The following is a 21359-nucleotide window of genomic DNA, read 5'->3' as shown; positions in this document are numbered from 1 at the left end:
GCTAATTTTTGTAATAAAATAATTGTTTGAATAAGAAATAAATAATTGTTTAAAAAATTATAGAAAATGTTTCATTAAAGAATTATTAAGCTTATATTTTGTAGTTATAACCTTATTAGAGAATACCATTACGTTTCTATATGTTGATTATGAGATTTGTTTTTCATAAAAATCACTAAAGGATGTGAATTTTTATGTATATATAGCTCATTTAGGCCCTATATTTAATGTTATTGATGTATGTTTATGGTTTATTAGAGTATTTATAGTGTTTTCATGTGTTTCCATGCGTATCTTAATTTTTTGTCTGTATCCATGTGCATCTAAGGCATATCCTGATATCTCTTAAATTTGTCTTTTTGATACATTTAATGCTTCCAATACTTTAAACCTTGCTCATCACATGTTCAAGATGGGATAAGGAGCAATGTTTGCATGGAATAGAAAGGACCATTTGCCATGAAAATTTTTATGATTCACCACTTTTGTAGTTGATCAATTTTGTTTGGCCAAATTTGCCGATGGAGAAATCAATTCTAAAATCCTACAACTTTGCTTCACGGTTGTGATGATGCAATTTTCACTGAATGTGGCAGCTTATGAGTTTTTCCATCCCGGTGATCTCACATCTCTTTCCAGGTAAAGGTTTTTTCTCTTTTCCTTTCTTTCTTTTGAGTCTCCAATTCTCTTGAATAATTTCCCATTTTCTTGATAAATGTAACACAATAGAGTCCATAAGGATGCAAACGAAATTTTAAACTGAATTTGATAAGATATGCAAGATCTAAGCTTGAATTTGATTGGATTAACTTGAAAAAAGTGCACTAAAAATAAAAATAAGAGGAAAAAAAGGTATGACAACACTAGAAGCAAAAGAAGTTATTAAACTTTAGATTGGATAGAGCCATTCTTAGTCCAATTGAAACCTTAATAACGGCACTATCGTGATAAACTAATTAAATTGATTTAGTAATTAATAAAGCATTATGATAGTTTTACACCAAGGGAGGTTTTGTAGAGGTCAAACTATAAACTATAAGGGAGGTTTAAGGAATTTACCAATTAATCTAATTTGATGTTTTCAATTAATAGTAATTTCTATTAAATATTATTTTCTTAATAACTTTTGTTTATTTTTATTGGTTTTTGTTAATAATTAATAGTGATTATTAAATATCATTAGCAGTAGTTATCTAAAGTATGAATGGCAAGAGGGACATCGTCCCTAGTGCAAGGCAGGTTCAAGGTAGAGTACCCAATCCTTATTGGGGCTTGGGCAATTTCCAAATTTCCCCGCTCCATGGCAATTGCTTAAAAATATATCTAACTTGTGATATTTTAGAAATATGATTATGGGAATTTGGAGGTATTTTAGGATTTAGATATGCCAATTTGAGTTTATTTTAGAAATAGAATTATGAGATTCTAGGGTTTTAGGAATTTGGGAGAAACTCATGAGTATTTTAGAAATTAATATTAAACATAAGGGTATTTTACTAATTTATCATTGGGTTCGGGGGCGGGTTTGAAGAATTATATACAAATTCCATTCTCACCTCATTCCTAATTCAGGGCAAAAATATTTTCTCAATCCCTATTTAAGATTGGGAAAAATCCCCCCCATTTAGGACTGGACAGGCCCAAATTTTATTGGGAAAATTGCCATCCCTAATCTAAATTAAATTAACTCATCCAAATTAACATAAACTAATTTAATTATTATAATATTAATTAATTATCCAAATTTAAGTATTTTATCAATTAATTTAATTTGTATGTATAGGTCTTCCTCTTTTAATTCTTAAACAATTGATGTAGGGATTTCTTCTTTAGTAAATACCTTCCTTTTACTTTTTTTCTTTTGTTATTCGGTGCCATGCACCATTAATAACTTCCCCCTTGACCCCTTTTCTCCCAAAGTGCTGGTTGTGAGATTCGGTTCCGCATCAATGCTGGAACAGACCAGCTAACACACCAACAAGCCAGCCCTCGGTTGGTAATTACCTTACTTTTACTTAAGTTTAACTAAAGCTATCTAAATATAATTAATTGAACTAATGTAATCAATATTACAATCAACTTAATTAGATTACTATTACTGAAAATAAATTATATTAAATTTCATTTCATTTCATTTATATGTAATGAAATTTAAATTTGATTATTGTTATTAAATATAATTAAATTACTTTTAACATAAATTAATACTATCAAAATTAAAGTCAGTAACTTAAATAAATCACTATTATTTAAATTAAATTTAATCAAATTAATAATATCTGAATTAACATTTTACCCTTTATTCCAAAATTAACTTAAAAACCCCATATTCTTTTTATTTATTTACTTTTTTTTCATTTTAGTTTCATTAGTCAATCTATCACTATCTTCTATTGAAACAGTTGCCAACGTTGCCATGAAAGATGACCAAGGCATAACTATTTAGGTTAGATGCTTACTACCGTGTTTTAAGGAGATGACCAATACATATTGGGATTTTACTGTGGAACCAAGTCCTTCCATGCTGTTGTCGTTGCCATGGAATACAACCGCTACAGGTTTTGTCATTGCCTTTATTTTTTTTCGATTTCTTATCACCATGGATCAATATGAAGGAGAAAGGAACCTGACAGCACAAGTTCAAAAGATTTACATCTTATGTGTATGGATTTGCTAAGGCTATGTTTGATTTGAAGGAAAAGGTAGGGAAATGAAGGAAAACGTAAGAAAACCTATACAAGGTTTGTAAAGGTTTCTCCACATTTTCCTTTCTTTCCCTATTTTTTTTTCCTTCAAACCAAACATAGTATAAAGGAAATTTGTGCAGATAATCAAACAGTAAGTAGGTGTTTGGTACCAGATGTATTTCACAAGCAAGCCCTGATTTATGAGTATTTCATTTCACACAAAAGGGAAAATCTATGATGTGGAAAAGTAGTCAACTCAAGGTTTAAAGTATCGGAAAGATAAATTTAAGAGACATATCAAGATACGCTTTGAATATGCATGGATGCGTATGAAAAATTAAGAATACGCATGAAAACACTATAGATACTCTAATACATAAATCATAAATATACATCAATAACATTAAATATAGGGCCTAAAATTTGATTTTTATGAAAAAATCTCATAATCAACATATGGAAACATACAAGTATTCTCTAATAAGGTTATAACTACAAAATATAAGCTTAATAATTATTTAATAAAACATTTTTCTATAATTTTTTAAACAATTATTTATTTCTTATTCAAACAATTATTATATTTTTTATTACAAAAATTATAACAAAAATAAAATGTAATAGAAAAATAATTTAATGGATATGGTAGATCATCCATAGATTTACAACATGGTAAATATTATGGTTAGATCACACCAAAAATTAGAAAAAAAAATAATATTAGAAAATAAAAAATAAATATTTTAGCTTTATAAAAAATAAATATTTTTCATACTAAAATTGAAAAAATAAATATTTTATTCAAAAAATTACAAAAAATAATAAAAATGAATATTTTAAAATTTTCAATAGATCTATGGATATGGTAGATCACCCATAGATCTATGACACAATTATTCTTCATGGGCAGATTACACCAAAAATATAAAGTTTTTATTTTATTTTATATTGTTTTTATATTTTCTTCAAAAAATTATATATATATAAATATGTATATATGTATGTACGTATGTATGTATATATGTATATACATATATATACATACATACACACACACATATATATATATACACTAAAAGGCAATGTGCTGACTTGGCACATTGCTATGCTTGGGTTGCTTTAGAGTGTTTTCATTTTTCTGGAATCTTTTTTTTCAAAAAATAAATAACCATTAATATTGTACACATAATAACATGCACTCCCGAAGCAATGACATTAATTTGTTGGAGATGTTTTGCAGGAGACGTTTGAGCTCCAAAAGCATCTCCTTCGAGCCTTTTGTTTCAAACGTGGGAACTCTAAACACCTCCCTCCTTACACTCTCTATGCTCAAAACTCTCTCCCTCTTTCTCACACTTTTAGCATTGCAAAAGACATTGTTCGTTGTAAAGATTGTTCTCAACGTGAGTAAGTTCTAAACGTCTTCTCTTTTTTGTTGGTTGTCAGAGTTGGTTTCATAGTTGTTTTTGAAACTAACTATTTTCGTTGCAGGTTCTTTGTTGGTTGCAGATTCAGAGCTTTTCTTTGTAGACGAATGTTCAGGCGCAAACCAGATTAAGAGTCCGGCTTTTCTTCATTGATGAACATTCAGACTATTCTTGCTCAGACCAGGTACGTATTAGGTGGTTCTTTTCGTTTAAAAGATGTTGAGAATGTTGAAAAATTAACAATAGAACACAGTGCTAAAATGTTGAAAAAATAAATGATTTGATTTCTCCTTCATTTCTTTACTTTTCTTTACAAAATGTTGAAAAAATAACCAAAACATGGAAAATCAACTTACTAATAACTAAAAAAATAGATAAAACAACAAAAAATAATAAAAAATGAAAAAAGGGTCGTCACAGGACCCGTTTTAGCTCGGGCAAAGAAGACGACGAAAACAGGTTCTCACGACCCGTTTTCGATTGTTTGCCAAGTTCGCTCGATTCCAAACCATGCTGCACACAATTTCCACAAACCATTCTACCCACAGTTTGCCGGTTCGCACCAACCATTCTACACACGATTCACACTAATATTTTTTAAAAAATATAGTATTATTTATTAATTAACCATATTTTCAATAATTACAGAATTTTCATAAATACAGTATTTATTAATTAACCGTAATAATTAACAGTATTTTCAATAAATACAATATTATTAATTAAGAATATTTAATAATTGACATTATTAATTAACCATAATTTTAATAAATATAGTATTTTAAATAAGAGAAAATTTCTTAAACTATCCTTATGGTTAGCTAATTAACTAACTCAACCCTTGTTATTTACATATTGTCTTAAAATATCCTTAAGTTTTCAGACAACTGTCTAAAACCTCTCCTACTTTTAATTTTCGTCACACTCTGTCACATATGACATATTCTTTGAAAAATTATAAAATACCCTCTACCGCCTTTTTTAATGATTTTTTGGGGCCTAATCACCTCTAATTTTTCCCATATGATCCTCTGGTGAAAGAACTAAACCCTGTGTACCACTACAGCTATATTCCCTACCTTGATTTCCAAAAAGGGGCAACATGTTGCATGAGGTCGCCTGAGGACGTCCTCAGTAGCTTGTGTTGCAAGGAAAGCTTCATATACAATCAATCACTTACAGGATGGTGAGGAGATACTAAGAGAAACCAAATTGGAAATCCAACATGTCAGAGATAAACCTTTGTTTTCACCATGGTTTTCAAAATCGGATCGGACTAGATACCAGAAAAATGGGGAACCAGTCAGGTGACTGATTCCATTTACTCCAGAACCGTTATTTCCCCCAAAACCATTGATTTGGTTAGCAAACTGTTGACCTGGGTGTTCAAGCCGTTCAACAATTTAGCCCTTTTTTTTTTGTCAAAACGGACTGTCTGTTCGGTTCAAATGAACAAATCATTTGACTCGGGAATCAGACCCCTAACCAGTTCATTGTCCGGATCATTTTAAAAACCTTGGTTTTCACTTATTTACAAGTTATTTCTTCTTCTCATTAATCCCCCAACTTACACTTTTGAACCCAAAGCAACACTCTGGGTAGTCAGTAGACCAGCTGTAATAAAGTTGCATCATCTTGTAGTTGAAAAGATTAGAATTACATTTACTACGTATACAAGTTCAAATAAATACCCAAATCCATTCTTCAATCTAACTAACTTTGAATTCTTCTAGGATTTCATTAAAACATTTATTCTTTCCCATTTTCTCTTATCATTTTCTATTTTATTCTTTGGATAAATTAATCCGGAAAGCAAAGTGAAACCCACATCTCCAAGACTCCAACATATTTAATTTCCAAGATTCTTTCTTGTATCTTTTAAGAGAACAAGGTAAACAAACAGGGGTCAAAATTGAATAGTTGGTGATCTTTGCGGTTTCAATAATCAGTGACTATCAATAGGAATCGGAGTTGTAGAGCAAATGAGAACAAATGATGAGGTTTCAAGCGCCGACCTGGCAACCTGGCCCGTACACAAGCGCCGACCTGGCAACCTGGCTCGGACACCGACTCGCCGACGGACACCGACGGCCGACGGACACAGGCGCCGACTTGGAAACCTGGCCCGGACACCGACTCGCCGACGGACACAGGCGCCGACCTGGCAACCTGGCCCGGACACCGACCCGCCGACGGACACAGGCGCCGACCTGGCAACCTGGCCCGGACACCGACCCGCCGACAGACACAGGTGCCGACCTGACAACCTGGCCGCCTGACACAAGCGCCAGCCTGACAACCTCGAGGAGTTCATCACCGTACCCCAGTTCTGATGGGATATGACGTCTTACCATTTGAAGGCTTTTCACCCAGCTTTTGATTCCGACTTCTATGATTCCGATGGCTCCCCTATGGCACCAGGGAAGAGAACGAGAGGAAGAAGGAAGAGAGGAAAGGCTGTAACTGTGGTTCCCCTATTGCATTCAACCTCTGCGGTTCCGACCTCTATGGTTCCTTTTTCTTGTTTCTTTCGATCTACTTATCTATTTCAGGAATTACAGAAGAAAACTCTCTCTGCTCTGGTGAGAGGAGATTTGAGATTACTATTGTCCCTCCATAGATTGTTGATTCTATTGCTTCAAGCAAGTAATTTCTATCGAGCTTCAGATCAATGGTTCTGCCAATCTCTATCGGTCGAATAGCATTATTGACGACACTAGGGATGTCGACATAGTAGACGAAGATAGACGTATTTTGAAAATTTAAAAAAGAGTATAGGGTAAAATAGTCTTGCTCATATCTTTGTTAACGGGTGTTAATGACAAGGAAGGATTAGTCAATTGTTAGTCAATTTCCTAAAACATAAGGGTACTTTAAGAAATTTGCCCTTTAAATAATTAATCGTAATTTCAACATAGTATTATTAATTAATAGTATTAATTAACCCTAATTTCAATAAATACATTATTTTAATAATTAACAATAATTTTAATAAATATAATATTTTAATTAACAATATTTATTAAAAATAATGTATTTATTAATTAATAGTATTTTAATAATTAACAATTTTATTATTTATAGTATTATTAATTAATTAACAATATTTATTAAAAAATAATATTTTTATTAAGTCATTAAATACTTGGATTAGCTCACAGCTCATTTTCAATTTGTTAGTTGATGTAGATTATTTGTGTTTTTGTTATTGCCATCTATTTGAAAATGTTTGCTTTATTTATGTCATTTACGTGATTGATGTGTTTCCAATTTGTTGTTGCAATTTTGTTATAATTTAATGTAGATTTTCTATGTTTTTTATGTTGCCATCTATTTGAAAATGTTTGGATTAATTATGTTATTATTTTCTTTCGTTATTTCCAGTTTGTTATTGCAATTTTGTTGGCATAAAATTAAAATAATAATAATTAATAGTATTTAATGATATGTATCAATTATAGTATTTTTAATAATTAATACATTTATTAATTTATAGTATTTAATTAATTAATTAATTATAGTATTTTCAATAACATCATATTGGCATTTCAAGAAACCCCTACTTTCCCAAATCCCAAAGCTAATCATTACAAAAACATTTTTTTTGAGAAACATGATTGCCAAATACAATTTCATATAATTGTTGATATAGCGTACAAGACACATAGCAAAAATAGAACGATTGTGAAACACTCCCAAACAACACTAAATAGGTGAAAAATAGCTGCTTTTCTTAGTTAGCCACAACCAAATCAAATACAAAATTTGACGAATCATTGTAGCTATGCCATGTTATGGCCCGACAATTTGTCCTAAAACATCCATAGTGCTAATAATAACAGTTACACTTGTAACTACACCATTACGACTTTGGATCTCCAACCCACGATAACTTTGCCTACCTTTACCCACAACACATTATCCCTATGCGTTGGGTACATTTCCTTGTGCATAATATTATATAGGAGGATAGATGTTCCCAATGTGTGGCTGCAATGATATGTGGGTAGACGTGGGTAAAGTTATTATAGACAAGAGATTCAGATTCCATTACAACTGTCCTCTACATTGAAACTAGACTTGTTTATGGGCCGGGTAGCTCGATGGGCTGGCCCGACCCAACCCATTATTAGTTGGGCTTGGTCATAATTTTAGGCCCGCGGACTCGGGCTTAGGCTTAAAGCACTAGGCCCGAATTTTTTTGGGTTAGGCTTGGTCTTTCTCAAAAAATCCTGACCTGAGCCCAAGCCCGATTTGATATTATGTATTAAATAATAAAAAAATATTTTATTTAATAAAAACTATATATACAATATTTTTTCTTTGTTCTTCTTCTCTTTTTTTCCAAGTAATAGTGAGATGTTTATTATTTTTGAGTTTTGGAGGTTTTTAATATAAACAAAACACTTTTTATTAAATAAAAAAGAAAAAAATTGTTTTCAAATTTCTGGCCTGGCTTGGGCTTGGGCTTGGGCTTGGGGCCGGGCTTCGAACTGGGCTCGAGCTCAAGACCTAGGCCCGATGATCAGATCAGACCTGAGTGTATTATGTTGATACATAAACAAAGCCCAGCCCATGAACAGGTCTAATTGAAACTACCGACAACCACCACTATTCATATCCTAATGTACACCTCTTTTTTCCTGGAAATGTTGTCTAGCATCCATATGACACTCCAAGCCATACACCAAGTGATCAAATGGAGGGGAAAGAAGAAGAAGAATGGGGCATAGCCTACTTCAACCGTCTCTCATCTTATGGGTCTCAAAGAGATGACAAAAATTTGGAAACCAAATTAAATTTGGTTTATGAATTTCAAAAACCAGATCATTAGACAATAAACCAAATTAATAATATATATAGAGAGAGATTCAAATTACATATAAGAAACTGGACTAGAACATAATAAAACAGTTTGGTCTGGTTTGATTTCTATACTAAACTGGTTTGGTAATGGCTTGAGAATTTTTCAGACTATGATTTTCTTATTTAGTCTGATATTTTCTCCAAACCAAACCGGGCTAGACCATCAACATAATAAATGAATTCTTTGTTTCCCCCTTTTTACTATAAATTATTTTCAGTCATTAATTTTCCTCCTTTTTTTACTTTGAAGCTCAACTAAAGGAGTAAACAAGCAAGTTAAAGTGAGTTGTCTAACATATTTTGAAATAAAATAAGAGCAAATAGTATAACGTATTTTGAAAATATGAAAAATATTTAAGGGCAAAAGAATCTTTCCGACCATTTTAAAGCATGATGTTACTAAGAATATATTTGAGAAGCTTTAGGGGTACTTTAAGTAATTTTTCAAACCAAAGAGATACTTTAAGTATTTGTTAGAAGCCCCCGGATAGCTCAAATAATAATTTTCCTTTTTTATATAGTAGAACTCTTAGAAGCTGGAATGAACAAAATGCTCAGGGGAAGGGATATAGTATTACTTTTTTAGGGTAAATTACATATAACCACCCTACACTTAGAGGGTGGTAACACTTACCTTCAAAACTTTATTTTGTAACTACATTTTGGCCTTTGCCTTGCTAACATGGGTGGAGATGCAAATTACTAAAATTCATCAAAAAAATAAAAGTAAATTACTAAATTACCCATTCGATATTTTATGGGCTGACATGGACAACAACAAATATCTAAGTGATGAATACAACCATTCTAAAGCACAAATTGTTCTCAAAATATTGATGAATCAATCATTCTCAAGATGAAGATTATTGAATGGGAAGTTGAGAGAAACATGTGAGAGATAGTGTTTTAGAAATGTTTAAAATACTAGTCCAAATTGACGGAATCAAGGTTATATATATATATATATATATATATGTGTGTGTAATATGCTAAATTATATAAACTAGACTTTTATCAAGCTTAAATAACAGTAGTGGGTGTGAAATATGGTAGAAAATTAATTAATGAAAGAAAATGGTGGACAGATTTTTTAGGGTAGACCTTGAACTAAGATATTCTATGTTTGTTTTTTTCTTGTTTTTTCTACAGGTGGTTTTTCTTCTACTAGTGTTTTCAAAATTAGACCAAATGGTCAGATCGGAAAAACTGGGAATTGGTCACATGGCTAGTTCTGTTTCACCCCAAAACCGTCTTTTGGCAAAAAAATCATTAATTTGGTCAGTGAATTGCAGACCTAGGCAGAGACAGTCGAATTGTCAACCCGAACAATGGTATTTGGCTGTTTTTTATTTTTTTTTTGTCAGAGTAGGCTGTCCGTTCGGACCATTCAACCCGAGAACCGGATCCAGAATGGTTCCCTATCCAGTCTAATTTTAAAAACATTGTCTTCTACTTTAGCAATTCCTTTCATTTTTTTTTTAATTTGTGATTTTGTTGTTGCTCATGGTGGTGTTTTGCTGTTTAGTGGTTGTATCTCTTGTCACCTCAAAGAATTATTTCTACTCAATCTTTTATAATGAACAAGCAAATACCACAACTGATTCAAGTAATCACCTAATTGAACCCAAGCACATTCAAGTCCCTTTATATAATTGAGAGACACCAGAAAATGTCACTTCTATTAGAGAATAAAAAACTATTAAGGATCTCACCTAACAGCTTAAGCTTTTAGGCTGAATAGTTTATTGAAATGGTATGAAATCCTGATCAACTGGTTTAGTATTTGATCCTTACCAAAGTATAAATGAATATGTGATTGTCCACGCTTCAAGCCTATGTGCTTTTTGTGTGACTTCTTCAAAAATCTCACCTAATAGCTTGAACTTTTAGTTATAGGTTGAACAATTTTATCGATGTAAATGACTGTTTGAATATACTTTTATCGAGAATTGATGTAAAAGTTACATAAAAAAAATCGATCGAACTACCCATTAGTGTAAAGAGCAATGTCATCTCTCATCCTCCTCCTGAAAAACTACTGTCAACAAGCGGTTTCAATCTTTGCTAGCGCCTTCCTGTTTCCGTTGTGGTTTCAAACTCAGTGTAACCCTCTTCTTCTCTCCCCCCACCAATATAGATCTGCGATTTTTTTTCTGTTCCGACCCGGTGACTTATACCTCTGGCAGCAAATTCTAGAAAAATCTGCTTAACCTCTGCCTCCTCCTCCTCCTTTCCCTTGTCTCTAATGGCTCTTGGTATGGCTTCTCTAGCTATGGTGATAATGGATGGAGGGTGATTTGGCCCGATCTCGTAGTACGGGGACACGTGGGTACAACCTGGCATAAGTGACAATTCAGTGTGGCAGCCTGGCCATAACTCGGCATACTAAACTCGTCAGAGCCCAGCAATACAACTCGGTAGACGTAGCAGCTCGCCGAGAAGAAACATCTAGCATACTCTGAATTCTCCCTAAGGGAGGAGGACTCCCGAGCTCCTCCCAATGGGCCCCAAACTCTTCCTTCTTGAGAAGGGAACACCCCGATCTACGGGAAGTATCCCGAAGTGGGGACACTTTGGGATAGCCCCATTAACACTCCTACCCATACTTGCCTAAGGCTCGTCTCAAGCACTCGCACCTCGGCTACCCCAGCACCTCAGTGTAGGGTAGCTCGGACCAAGGCAGCTCGGTGCAAAGTAGTTCGGTAACCTGCAGAAAAGATCTGCATGACAATAGTACCTGCCAAATCAGGAGGTTGCACCCACGTCTCTTGTTAGGTGGCGTCATGCCTGCCACTTCTGTCAGATGTGGCACGCCTGACAGGTCCGTACCCTGCAACGGCTGCCCACATCCGCCACCTCGGCTCTGGCAATAATGGCTGTGGCAGAGGCGGTTACGCCTGATTTGAGAGATCTTCAATATAAAAAGACCCTGACCCTCAAAGAGAAGAGGTATTGAACTTGCGCCATCTGCACTCTCAGCTCTTTGTTTGTATTCTTCAGTTTTCTCAGAGTTCTAACTTAAGCATCAGAGTGTTCCTGTCGGGCGAGCTCCCCGTGAATTCTTCACCTTCCTCTTCGCCTCAGATACTGTCTGTTACCAACTAGGAGCCAGGTTTCCACCAGCTAGAAGTGTCCGGATCGCTCAGCATCATTTGGCGCCGTCTGTGGGAAGCGCTTCAAAAAACCTTCCTCTAATCTCCACAACTCCCTCTCTAAAATTCAGCATTCATGGCTTCTTCCAGCAATGTCAGATGAGGTGCAAACCGAAACACCTCTGAGGAACAACCCCAACTTCCCACTATCTGCATCGGACAGTTCACCGTCCCCCTCTCTGCGGACGGAGTTCCCAGTCTGAATGTGCCTCAAACAGTGGCACCCGTGAACGTTCCACTTTCCCCTATGATTGGAGCAACCTTCCTAGAACCCTCCATCATCCCTCCGGTGGCCAGCCAAAGACAGCTTGAGGACCTGATGCAGTGCATGCGACCTATGCAAGCTCAAATGCAACAGTTCCAACAGCTTCAACTTTATCAACAGCAAGTGTTGCACCAAGTTTCCCAGTATCAGTATCAACAGCAGTTTCCCCCATTGCCTCAGGCCTAGCAACCACTCCCTCCTCGGCATCTGGCCACGCAACAAGTTAAACCCCGCCATCAGAACGAACTTCCTTCTCACCGAGGAGAGACCTTGGCATCGTCTCGTGGCGGAAAAGAGAGACCAGCTACCCCTGCCTCACAACTTGCAGTCAGGTTGGGGGCCTCCCAGCCAATTAGGCCCACGTCGCCTCAGCATTCGCAGTTCAAGCTCCCACTTGCAGAAAACCAGTTCGAGGTGCTGGCCGCAGACTTGAGGCAAGGCCCCTCAGTTCGCAGCTACCAACAGCAGTCTGAGCCCCTCCCTGGGCTCATTGAGCTCGGTAATACCGAAGCCAACAGCACAAACGCTGAGCCAGCAAGGAAGCAACGGAGGCGCCGCCGAGCTCGCCGAGCTCCCACTCACGATCTACCCGAGATCTGGAGTAAGGAAGAGGTAAGCTCGGGTGAAGTAAAAGTTACCCCACTTCTTTCAGTTCCTTCCCCTCTGTCGCCAGAACTTCTTGTCGTTCCTATGCCAAAGGATTTCAAGCTTCCCCCATTGGATAAGTATGACGGATCCTTTGACCCGAACTACCATGTGGACGCCTTCCAGTCCTAGATGCACCTGGCAAGGGCCAGTGAATCCTGTATGTGTGTGGCTTTCTCCACCACCTTCAAAGGGGTAGCATGTACATGGTACCGAAACCTTGCGCCCGGATCGATAAGGAGCTGGGTGTACTTCGTGCAGGTGTTTGTTTCCCACTTTGTCACCAGCAAGAGATGCCCAAGAACTCAAGAGAGCCTCCTTGGCATAGTCCAGAAGGAAGGGGAGTCCACCCGAAGCTATATCAAGCGATTCAACGATGCTTGTTTGCAAATACCCGACCTAGACCCCGCAGTTCGTCTCACTGCGGCCAAGCGAGGCATCACTCATAAAGAATTCAAGTGGCATGTGGTTGTTAATCAACCCAAAACTGTGACCGAGTTCCTCAAGCTTGCGGATCAGTTTATAGGGACGGAGGAGGAGATCAACCAAAAAGGTGAATAGGCCCTTGAGAAAAGAAAAAGGGAGACAGAGCCCTCAACCCAGGGCGATCGTAAGAAGAAGAAGGACCAAGCTCGGGGGGCAAGGCCAGGACAGCCTTTCCGAGCTCCGGCAGCAAAAAGGGCGGACTACACGCCCCTGAACGCGAAGCGGGCCGAGATCCTTATGGCCATCAAGGACGCCCGTATGTGAAGTGGCCCCCTCAGTTGAAGGCAGACCCTAATGTAAGGAATAAAAATTTGTATTGTAATTTCCATAAAGACCACAGTCATAGTATCGAAAACTATAAAAACCTCCGCGACGAGATAGAGGAACTCATCCGTCGCGGATACCTAAGGAATTTTGTACAGAATAATAATAATAATAATAAAGCAGGTCGGCAGGGGGAGTAGTGTAGAGACGCTCCCGAACCCAGCAGGAAGGCAGAGCAACCGTAGAGGCAGCACCCGGAAGAGAGACCAGTTCGGGGGACTATCCACGTGTTCGTTGGAGGTTCAATGGTCACGGGCTGCACTTCGGCAACAGCTCGCGAGGCCGCTAGGGAAAAGCAGAATCCCCCGAAGCGGCCAAGGATGGAAGACCCGATCTTCTTCACAGAGGATGACATGCGCGGGGTCCACTACCCCCATGATGACGCGCTCGTCATAAAGATAAAGATTAACGACTTTGAAGTCAGGCGTGTCCTCGTCGATTCGGGCAGCTCGGTGGATATCCTTTTCAAAGCAGCATTCGACCAGCTCCAACTCCAAGAAAGTGACCTGAAACTTGCAAATACTCCCCTGGTAGGCTTCAGCGGAGAGGAACTCAGGCCCTTGAGAAGGATTACAGTACCTGAAGTCGGCACTTGGCCTAGCATAGTGTAGATGACATGGTCGTCAAAACCCAATTTTCACATGATTTAATACAAGATTTGCATTCGGTTTTTGAAATTTTGCATAAGTTTAACATGAAATTGAACCCGAATAAGTGTGTCTTCGGTGTCACCTCGGGTAAATTTCTAGGGTACATCGTTAACCGGCGCGGCATTGAGGCTAACCCGGACAAAATTAAGGCTATCATAGAAATGAGACCACCCTGAAAATTGAAAGAGGTTCAGAAGTTGAACGGTCGTTTAGCCGCTCTGAGTCGTTTCATGTCCAAGTCGGCAGACCGTTGCCTGTCTTTATTTAAGGCAATAAAAAGCAAAGGCTTCGAATGGACTAAAGAGTGTCAGCTCGCGTTTGACGAGCTCAAAAAGCACCTCGCCAGCGTCCCTGTCTTAACCCGACCCGAAGAGGGTGATGTTTTAGAGTTGTACCTCTTGGCAAGTGACGAGGTGGTCAGATCGATACTAATAAGAGAAGTAGATCGGGTCCAACGACCTGTCTACTATGTTAGTAAAGTGTTGCAGGGAGCAGAGACGAGGTACCCAGAGATAGAAAAGCTAGCCTATGCACTAGTCATTGCAGCTCGGAAGCTCCGTCTGTACTTCCAAGCTCTCACCATCGTCATCCTTACCAACAAACCTCTAAGGCAATCCTGCTCAAGCCCGAGGTCTCTGGAAGGTTAACGAAGTGGGCCATCGAGCTCAACGAGTACGAGCTCTAGTACAAGCCGCGAACTTCTATCAAGGCCCAAGCCTTGGCAGAGATAGAATGCACCTTCAACTTCGAAGTCCCCAGTTCGGTCGAACACGAGGCCTCCAGCTCGGGCGAGCCCGAGGTTCCCAGGCCAGTTGAGCTCGAGCACCGTGAAGTAGCAACCAGCGTGAACTAGGATGAGGAGCCCTAGATCCTTCATGTAGATGGCTCATCAAACCAACAGGACAGTGGAGCTGAGATCATTCTGTACGGGCCGAGCAGTGTGAAATTGGAGTATGCACTACACTTCGAGTTCGCGGCATCCAACAACGAAGCAGAGTACGAGGCGTTACTAGCCGGGCTGAATCTAGCAAACAAGGTGAAAGCCAAGGACATTGTCGTCTAGTGATTCTCAGCTCGTGGTCAACCAGGTTATAGGTGAGTACGAAGCTCGCGAGCCAACCATGATAGCTTACTTAGCCAAAGTAAGAGGGGCTCTACTCAACATCCAGCGGATCCCGAGATCAGAGAACGCTGAGGCCGATGCCCTATCTCGGTTAGCCAGCACTAGTGATAACACCATGAGAACCGTGTATATAGAGAACTTACCTCAACCTAGCATTTTCGGGGGGGCAGAGGAGGTCGCTCCCGTCGTTCAAGCAGAGCCGAGCTAGATCGATCCACTCGCGAGCTTCCTGCTACACGGAACCCTCCCTGCAGATCGTAATGCCGCCAGAATGGTAGAGCGTCAGGCAGCCAAATACATCATGATAGACGAGCGGTTGTATCGAAGATCCTACATGCTCCCCTATCTGCGCTGCTTGCGACCCTCTAAGGCCGAGCTCGTCCTCCGCAATACTCATGAGGGCTTGTGCGGCGAACACTTGGGGGACAGGGCCCTCGCCCAGAAAGCACTACGACAGGGGTACTATTGGCCGACGATGAAGGCACACGCAACCGAGCTCGTCAAAAGATGCGACAAGTGTCAGAAGCACGCCAACATCCACCACCAGCCTGCTGCCAACCTAAAGTACCTTACTAGCCCGTGGCCATTCGCATAGTGGGGGATCGACATACTTGGGCCATTCCCACCAGCAACAGGGCAAAGAAGATTCCTAGTGGTAGTAGTCGATTATTTCACCAAGCGGGTTGAGGCTGAACCCCTCACAACAATCACAGCTCGGAATGTGTAGAACTTCTTCTGGAAGAGCATAGTGTGTCGTTTCGGACTACCTCGGGTACTAATCTCTGACAATGATAAGCAGTTCGAGGACATCAAATTCCAGAACTGGTGTCAAGACATGGGAATTCAACAGAACTTCACCTCAGTGGCACACCCTCAAGCAAACGGTCAAGCGGAAGTCACGAATAGAGTTATCCTCCGCGGGCTAAAGGCACGCCTAGACCGAGCTAAAGGACTATGGGCAGACGAGCTGCCCAGCGTATTATGGGCTTATTGGACCACAGTAAAGACCGCAATAGGCGAGACTCCCTTCAATCTCACTTACGACACTGAAGCAGTCATCCCAGTGGAGATCGTGGTCCCCACGCTACGACTAGAAGTATATGATGACAAGGAGACGAGCTATGTACCAACCTCGACCTACTTGATGAGGTACGGGACCTTGCATACATCAAGACTGCGGCCTACCAGCAAAGAGTAGCTCGGTACTATAACGCCAAGGTAAAAAAGTGGAACTTCCGTGTCGGAGACCTGGTTCTTTGTAAAGTTATGGTGCCTAAGCCCAGCGTTGGTAAGCTCGGGCCTAATTGGGAAGGACCCTACCTAGTAAAGCAGGTGCTCAGGGAAGGTACATACGAGCTCGAAACCCTAGAAGGGAAACAAGTACCTCGGGCATGGAACATTGTCAACTTAAGGCAATATTACCCATGATCGCCGAGCTGAGTAAACTACAAGTCGCTCTCTGAGCCCAAGGGCCAAAATGCCGAGCTAACGATGACCTCGGCACTATAGGACCCAGTCGCCTCTTCGGCATGGGTAAACTCCAGGAGGGGGTGGACCGTAGTCGCTCCCAGAGCCTAAGGGCCAAAATGCCAAGCTAACGATGACCTCGGCACTATAGGACCCAGTCGCCTCTTCGGCATGGGAAGACTCTAGGAGCCCAGCCAAAGGGCTAAAACGCCGAGCTAACCAAGGGCCTCGACACTACAGTGCATAGTATGCCGAGGGTGCAAGCAACTCAGGTATGGACCCTACGGCGCTTAGCCCACCTCGGCATACAACGGGTTGGACTCATTAGGGACAGCCAGCAAGTCAAGTACTAGAAGACAATTCGGGCATATGCCTTACTATGTCGCTCACCTCGGTGTACGTTATAAAAACCACCCCTACAAGGTACTGGGAGACAGTTCGGGGAGGCGACAGATGAAAAACCCTACTTCGGACACTTAACAGTTTGGATAAAGAAGTCACTCTGGCCAAAGTATAAAGTGCGCAATACTTTGCAAAAAAGCGAAATTCATTGATTGAGAATTCCATACAACGAGCTCGGTAAAAAAGAAGAGAAACTAAAACTGAGCTCACAGGCTCAAGGTATAAGGACTACACACTATTTGGGGGATTCGTCATCTTTACTCGGGACCTCCTCAAGAGCTTCTGCCAGGTCGGTGGCATCTGCCTCTTCGTCACCGCTCTCCTCTTCAGAATCCGGGTCCTCTGTGGCCTGGCGGGCTATCTCATCCGTGATCCGCGAAGTGGTGATGGCGCTCGTGTCAAGCTCGGGGTATGTGTGCCTTGTCAACCACCTATTAAGCTTGAAGCCCTTACGATAAGCCTCCATCAGCACGGTGTCAAACTTGCCCGATCTGACATAGTCTAGGGCGGCCTTAACCTTGGTCTCCTCTATGGCCTGGTTGAAGATCTCAGTTTTCTCCTCAATATCGGCCTTGAGGAACTCCACCTCGTTCTTCAAGACCCCATTATCCTCCTTAAGGCCTTTCACCTCAAGCTCTAAAACCCCCTTGCCTGCCTGGAGGGTGCTCACCTCGCTCTTCAACTCATCCCTCTCGCGTGCCACCTCCTCCTTCTCCGCCATTAGCACCTCAATGACATTCTTTTAAGCTGAAGCATCGCTCTCCAGCCGATAGATTTGGTCACGAGCTGCCCTTAGATCGATGTGGGCTGCGCGAGCCGAGTCCTCGACAGATAGAGCCCGCTTCAGATACCTATCGGACTGAAGGGTCAAGGCGTGCACGGAGGAGTTCACCTGACCAGAGAGGATTGGTTAGCACCGAAGAGATGTACAAAAAAAAGGGGATAAAAGAGAAGAGAGAGAAGGGTCTTTATAACTTACCACCATTGTGTGGGTGGTAGCCCGGGCTCCGAGCTGAGCAAGAGTGAGGTCGGCCCAAATGGAGACCTCTTCAGCGTAGACAACCCCCTTGCTCTTTCGAAGGCTGCACTGAGGAATCAGGATGCTCTGGGCTCCCTCTTGACTCCCCGAGCTGGAAATGGCCGTCTCGGCTATGCGGATGGGCTCAGCGAAAGCTTCAACTGCTGCATCAGCGGCCTCGGTGGCAACCTCGGGCTCTGTAGCTGCCTGTGGAGCAGGCTCTGCCGATGTCTCGGGCTCCCGAGGTGGTAGAATCTCCTCCAAGTCGATGATTGGAGGTACGTCAGGGAGCTCAGGCTTAGAGGTAGGAGCCTACGGAAGCTCGGGTTTGGAAGTGGGGGCCTACGGAGACTCGACGCGAGCTCTCTTGGCAGCTCGCTTCTTCCTCCCTTTCATTTGGCGGAAAAGCCTCTCCCCCTTAAGCTTCTCTTCTTCCATGGGCCCTGCAACATAGCTCGACATTAGTAAACTCGAAAGTACTAACTATTTAAGCAAGGTACTAAGTAAGACAACCTACCCGGGCTCAAGCCGACCTGTATGAGCTTGCTCTCGGCGATATAATCCTTGTAATTAAACCCGAGCTCGGCCCATGATTGGAGTGTCTCCCTTGTCTTCTTGTTCAGGATAACGCCAAGGTCTTGAATAGCCGCCCTCCAATGAGTGGGGAAGGGCCACCCCGCGGTGTTTCATACTACAAAGTAGTCCTACTTCCAGGTGGGGACTTTGCTAGGAAGCTTGTGCAGTAACTTAAAACCCGGGCGAGGGGACAGGTAGTAGGCCCACCTATGCTCGGGGAGAATGCTTGAAGCGCTCTTCTTTATTGAGAGGATCGAGCAAAAAATATCTAAGTTCAAAGGAAGGACATACTTGAAGCAAAGGGATATGGTCCCGACCATGTTACGAACGGAGTTCGAGTGAAGTTGGTATATCGTGACGTTGAAGTGGTTCAGGACCTCTACGATAAGAGGGTGGAAAGGAAGACAGAGCCCGGCTATAAGCTGCTCCCGGAAGATTACGATCTCGTCAGGACCGTGCTCCCATGGGAAGTTACCCATAGGAAAACTGTAGGTATACTCCCTAGGTAGATTGTATTGTTGGATGAGGTATTAGAGCCTCTCCAGGGTCATAATGGAGGGACCGAACTTATCCAGCATCCGACCTCGGTGAGAGGTGAACGCCAGATTACCCGAGGCCTCCCGCGCCTCGTGAGACTGGACTTCAGTGGGGTCACCCTGAGCCGAGGTACCTACCTCGGGCTCATCCAGTTGGCTATCAAAGCTAGACATAGTGGAGAAAACCAAAACAAACTGGAAGGAAAGGAAGCTGAAAGAAAAGCAAAGGGGACTTACCAAGGAAAAGCAACCGAACTAGGGAGAATTGACCCAAGCTGGAAACCTTAGACGCGAGCTCAAGACGAGTGCTGAGGACTTATGGCGAGGGAAAATGACCAGGACCCCCGCTATTTATAGCCATTGTACTCGGACATCAACGGTCAAGATCAAGACGATCTGACGGCTCTCAAGAAAACCAGCTACTCGACCCCCGAAACGAAATTGGTTTAGCGCATTTTTTGACGTCCACGGAGTTCATAGATCGCGTGACGTCCGCGCGTAGACTGTACGCGACCCGGGTTGCCCTTGATCGAGCCGAGCAGTGAACTGGTCTGACCAATAAACCGCCTGACCAGGAGGCCAGAGCTCCGAGCCAAATCCACCCGGCACACCGCGAACTCCCCGCACTGGGTCAAAACCCCCAACACGGGGAGTGGGGGGCAATTGATGGAGGGTGATTTGGCCCGACCTCGTAGCACGGGGACACGTGGGTACAACCTGGCATAAGTGATAGCTTATCGTGGCAGCCTGGCCATAACTCGGCGTACTAAACTCGTCGGAGCCCAGCAATACAACTCGGCGGACGTATCAGCTTACCGAGAAGAAACATCTAGCATACTCCGAATTCTCTCTAAGGGAGGAGGACTCCCGAGCTCCTCCTGAGACCCGAGCTCCTCCTAGTGTGCCCTGAACTCTTCCTTCCTGAGAAGGGAACACCCCGATCTACGGAAAGTATCCCGAAGTGTCCCCACTTCGGATAGCCCCATTAACGCTCCTGCCCATACTTGCCTAAGGCTTGCCTCAAGCACTCGCACCTCGGCTACCCCAACACCCCGGTGTAGGGTAGCTCGGACCAAGGCAGCTCGGTGCAAAGTAGCTCGGCAACCTGCAGAAAAAATATGCCTGACAATAGTACCTACCGAATCTGGAGGCTGCGCCCACGTCTCTTGTCAAGCGGCGTCATACCTGCCACTTCTGCCAGATGTGGCACGCCTGACAGGTCCGTACCCTGCAACAGCTGCCCACATCCACCACCTCGGCTCTGGCAATAACGGCTGCGGCAGAGGCGGTTACGCCTGATTTGAGAGATCTTCAATATAAAAAGACCCCGACCCTCGAAGAGAAGAGGTATTGAACTTGCGCCATCTGCACTCTCAGCTCTTTGTTTGTAATCTTCAGTTTTCTCAGAGTTCTAACTTAAGCATTGGAGTGTTCCCGCCGGGCGAGCTCCCCGGGAATTCTTCACCTTCCTCTTCGCCTCAGGTACTGTCCGTCACCAGCTAGGAGCCAGGTTTCCACCAGCTAGGAGTGCCCGGATCGCACAGCATCAACAATCCTAACACTGTCTATGGACTTGTTCAGTGTAGAGGCGATGTCTCCATGGGTGATTGCCATATATGCTTGTACGCTTTCGAGCATAACAATCATCCAAAGATGACCCAATAAGAATGGCATACATATATGTTACAATCAAGGTTCTAAATATCGACATGGTGTTGGCCTGTGTCAGTGCTTT

The sequence above is a fragment of the Nelumbo nucifera genome, chromosome 1 (genome assembly GCF_055504915.1).
Source record: "Nelumbo nucifera cultivar China Antique chromosome 1, China Antique-T2T, whole genome shotgun sequence".
NCBI classification, from domain to species: Eukaryota; Viridiplantae; Streptophyta; class Magnoliopsida; order Proteales; family Nelumbonaceae; genus Nelumbo; species Nelumbo nucifera.
Note: the sequence above shows the minus strand (reverse complement) of the source record.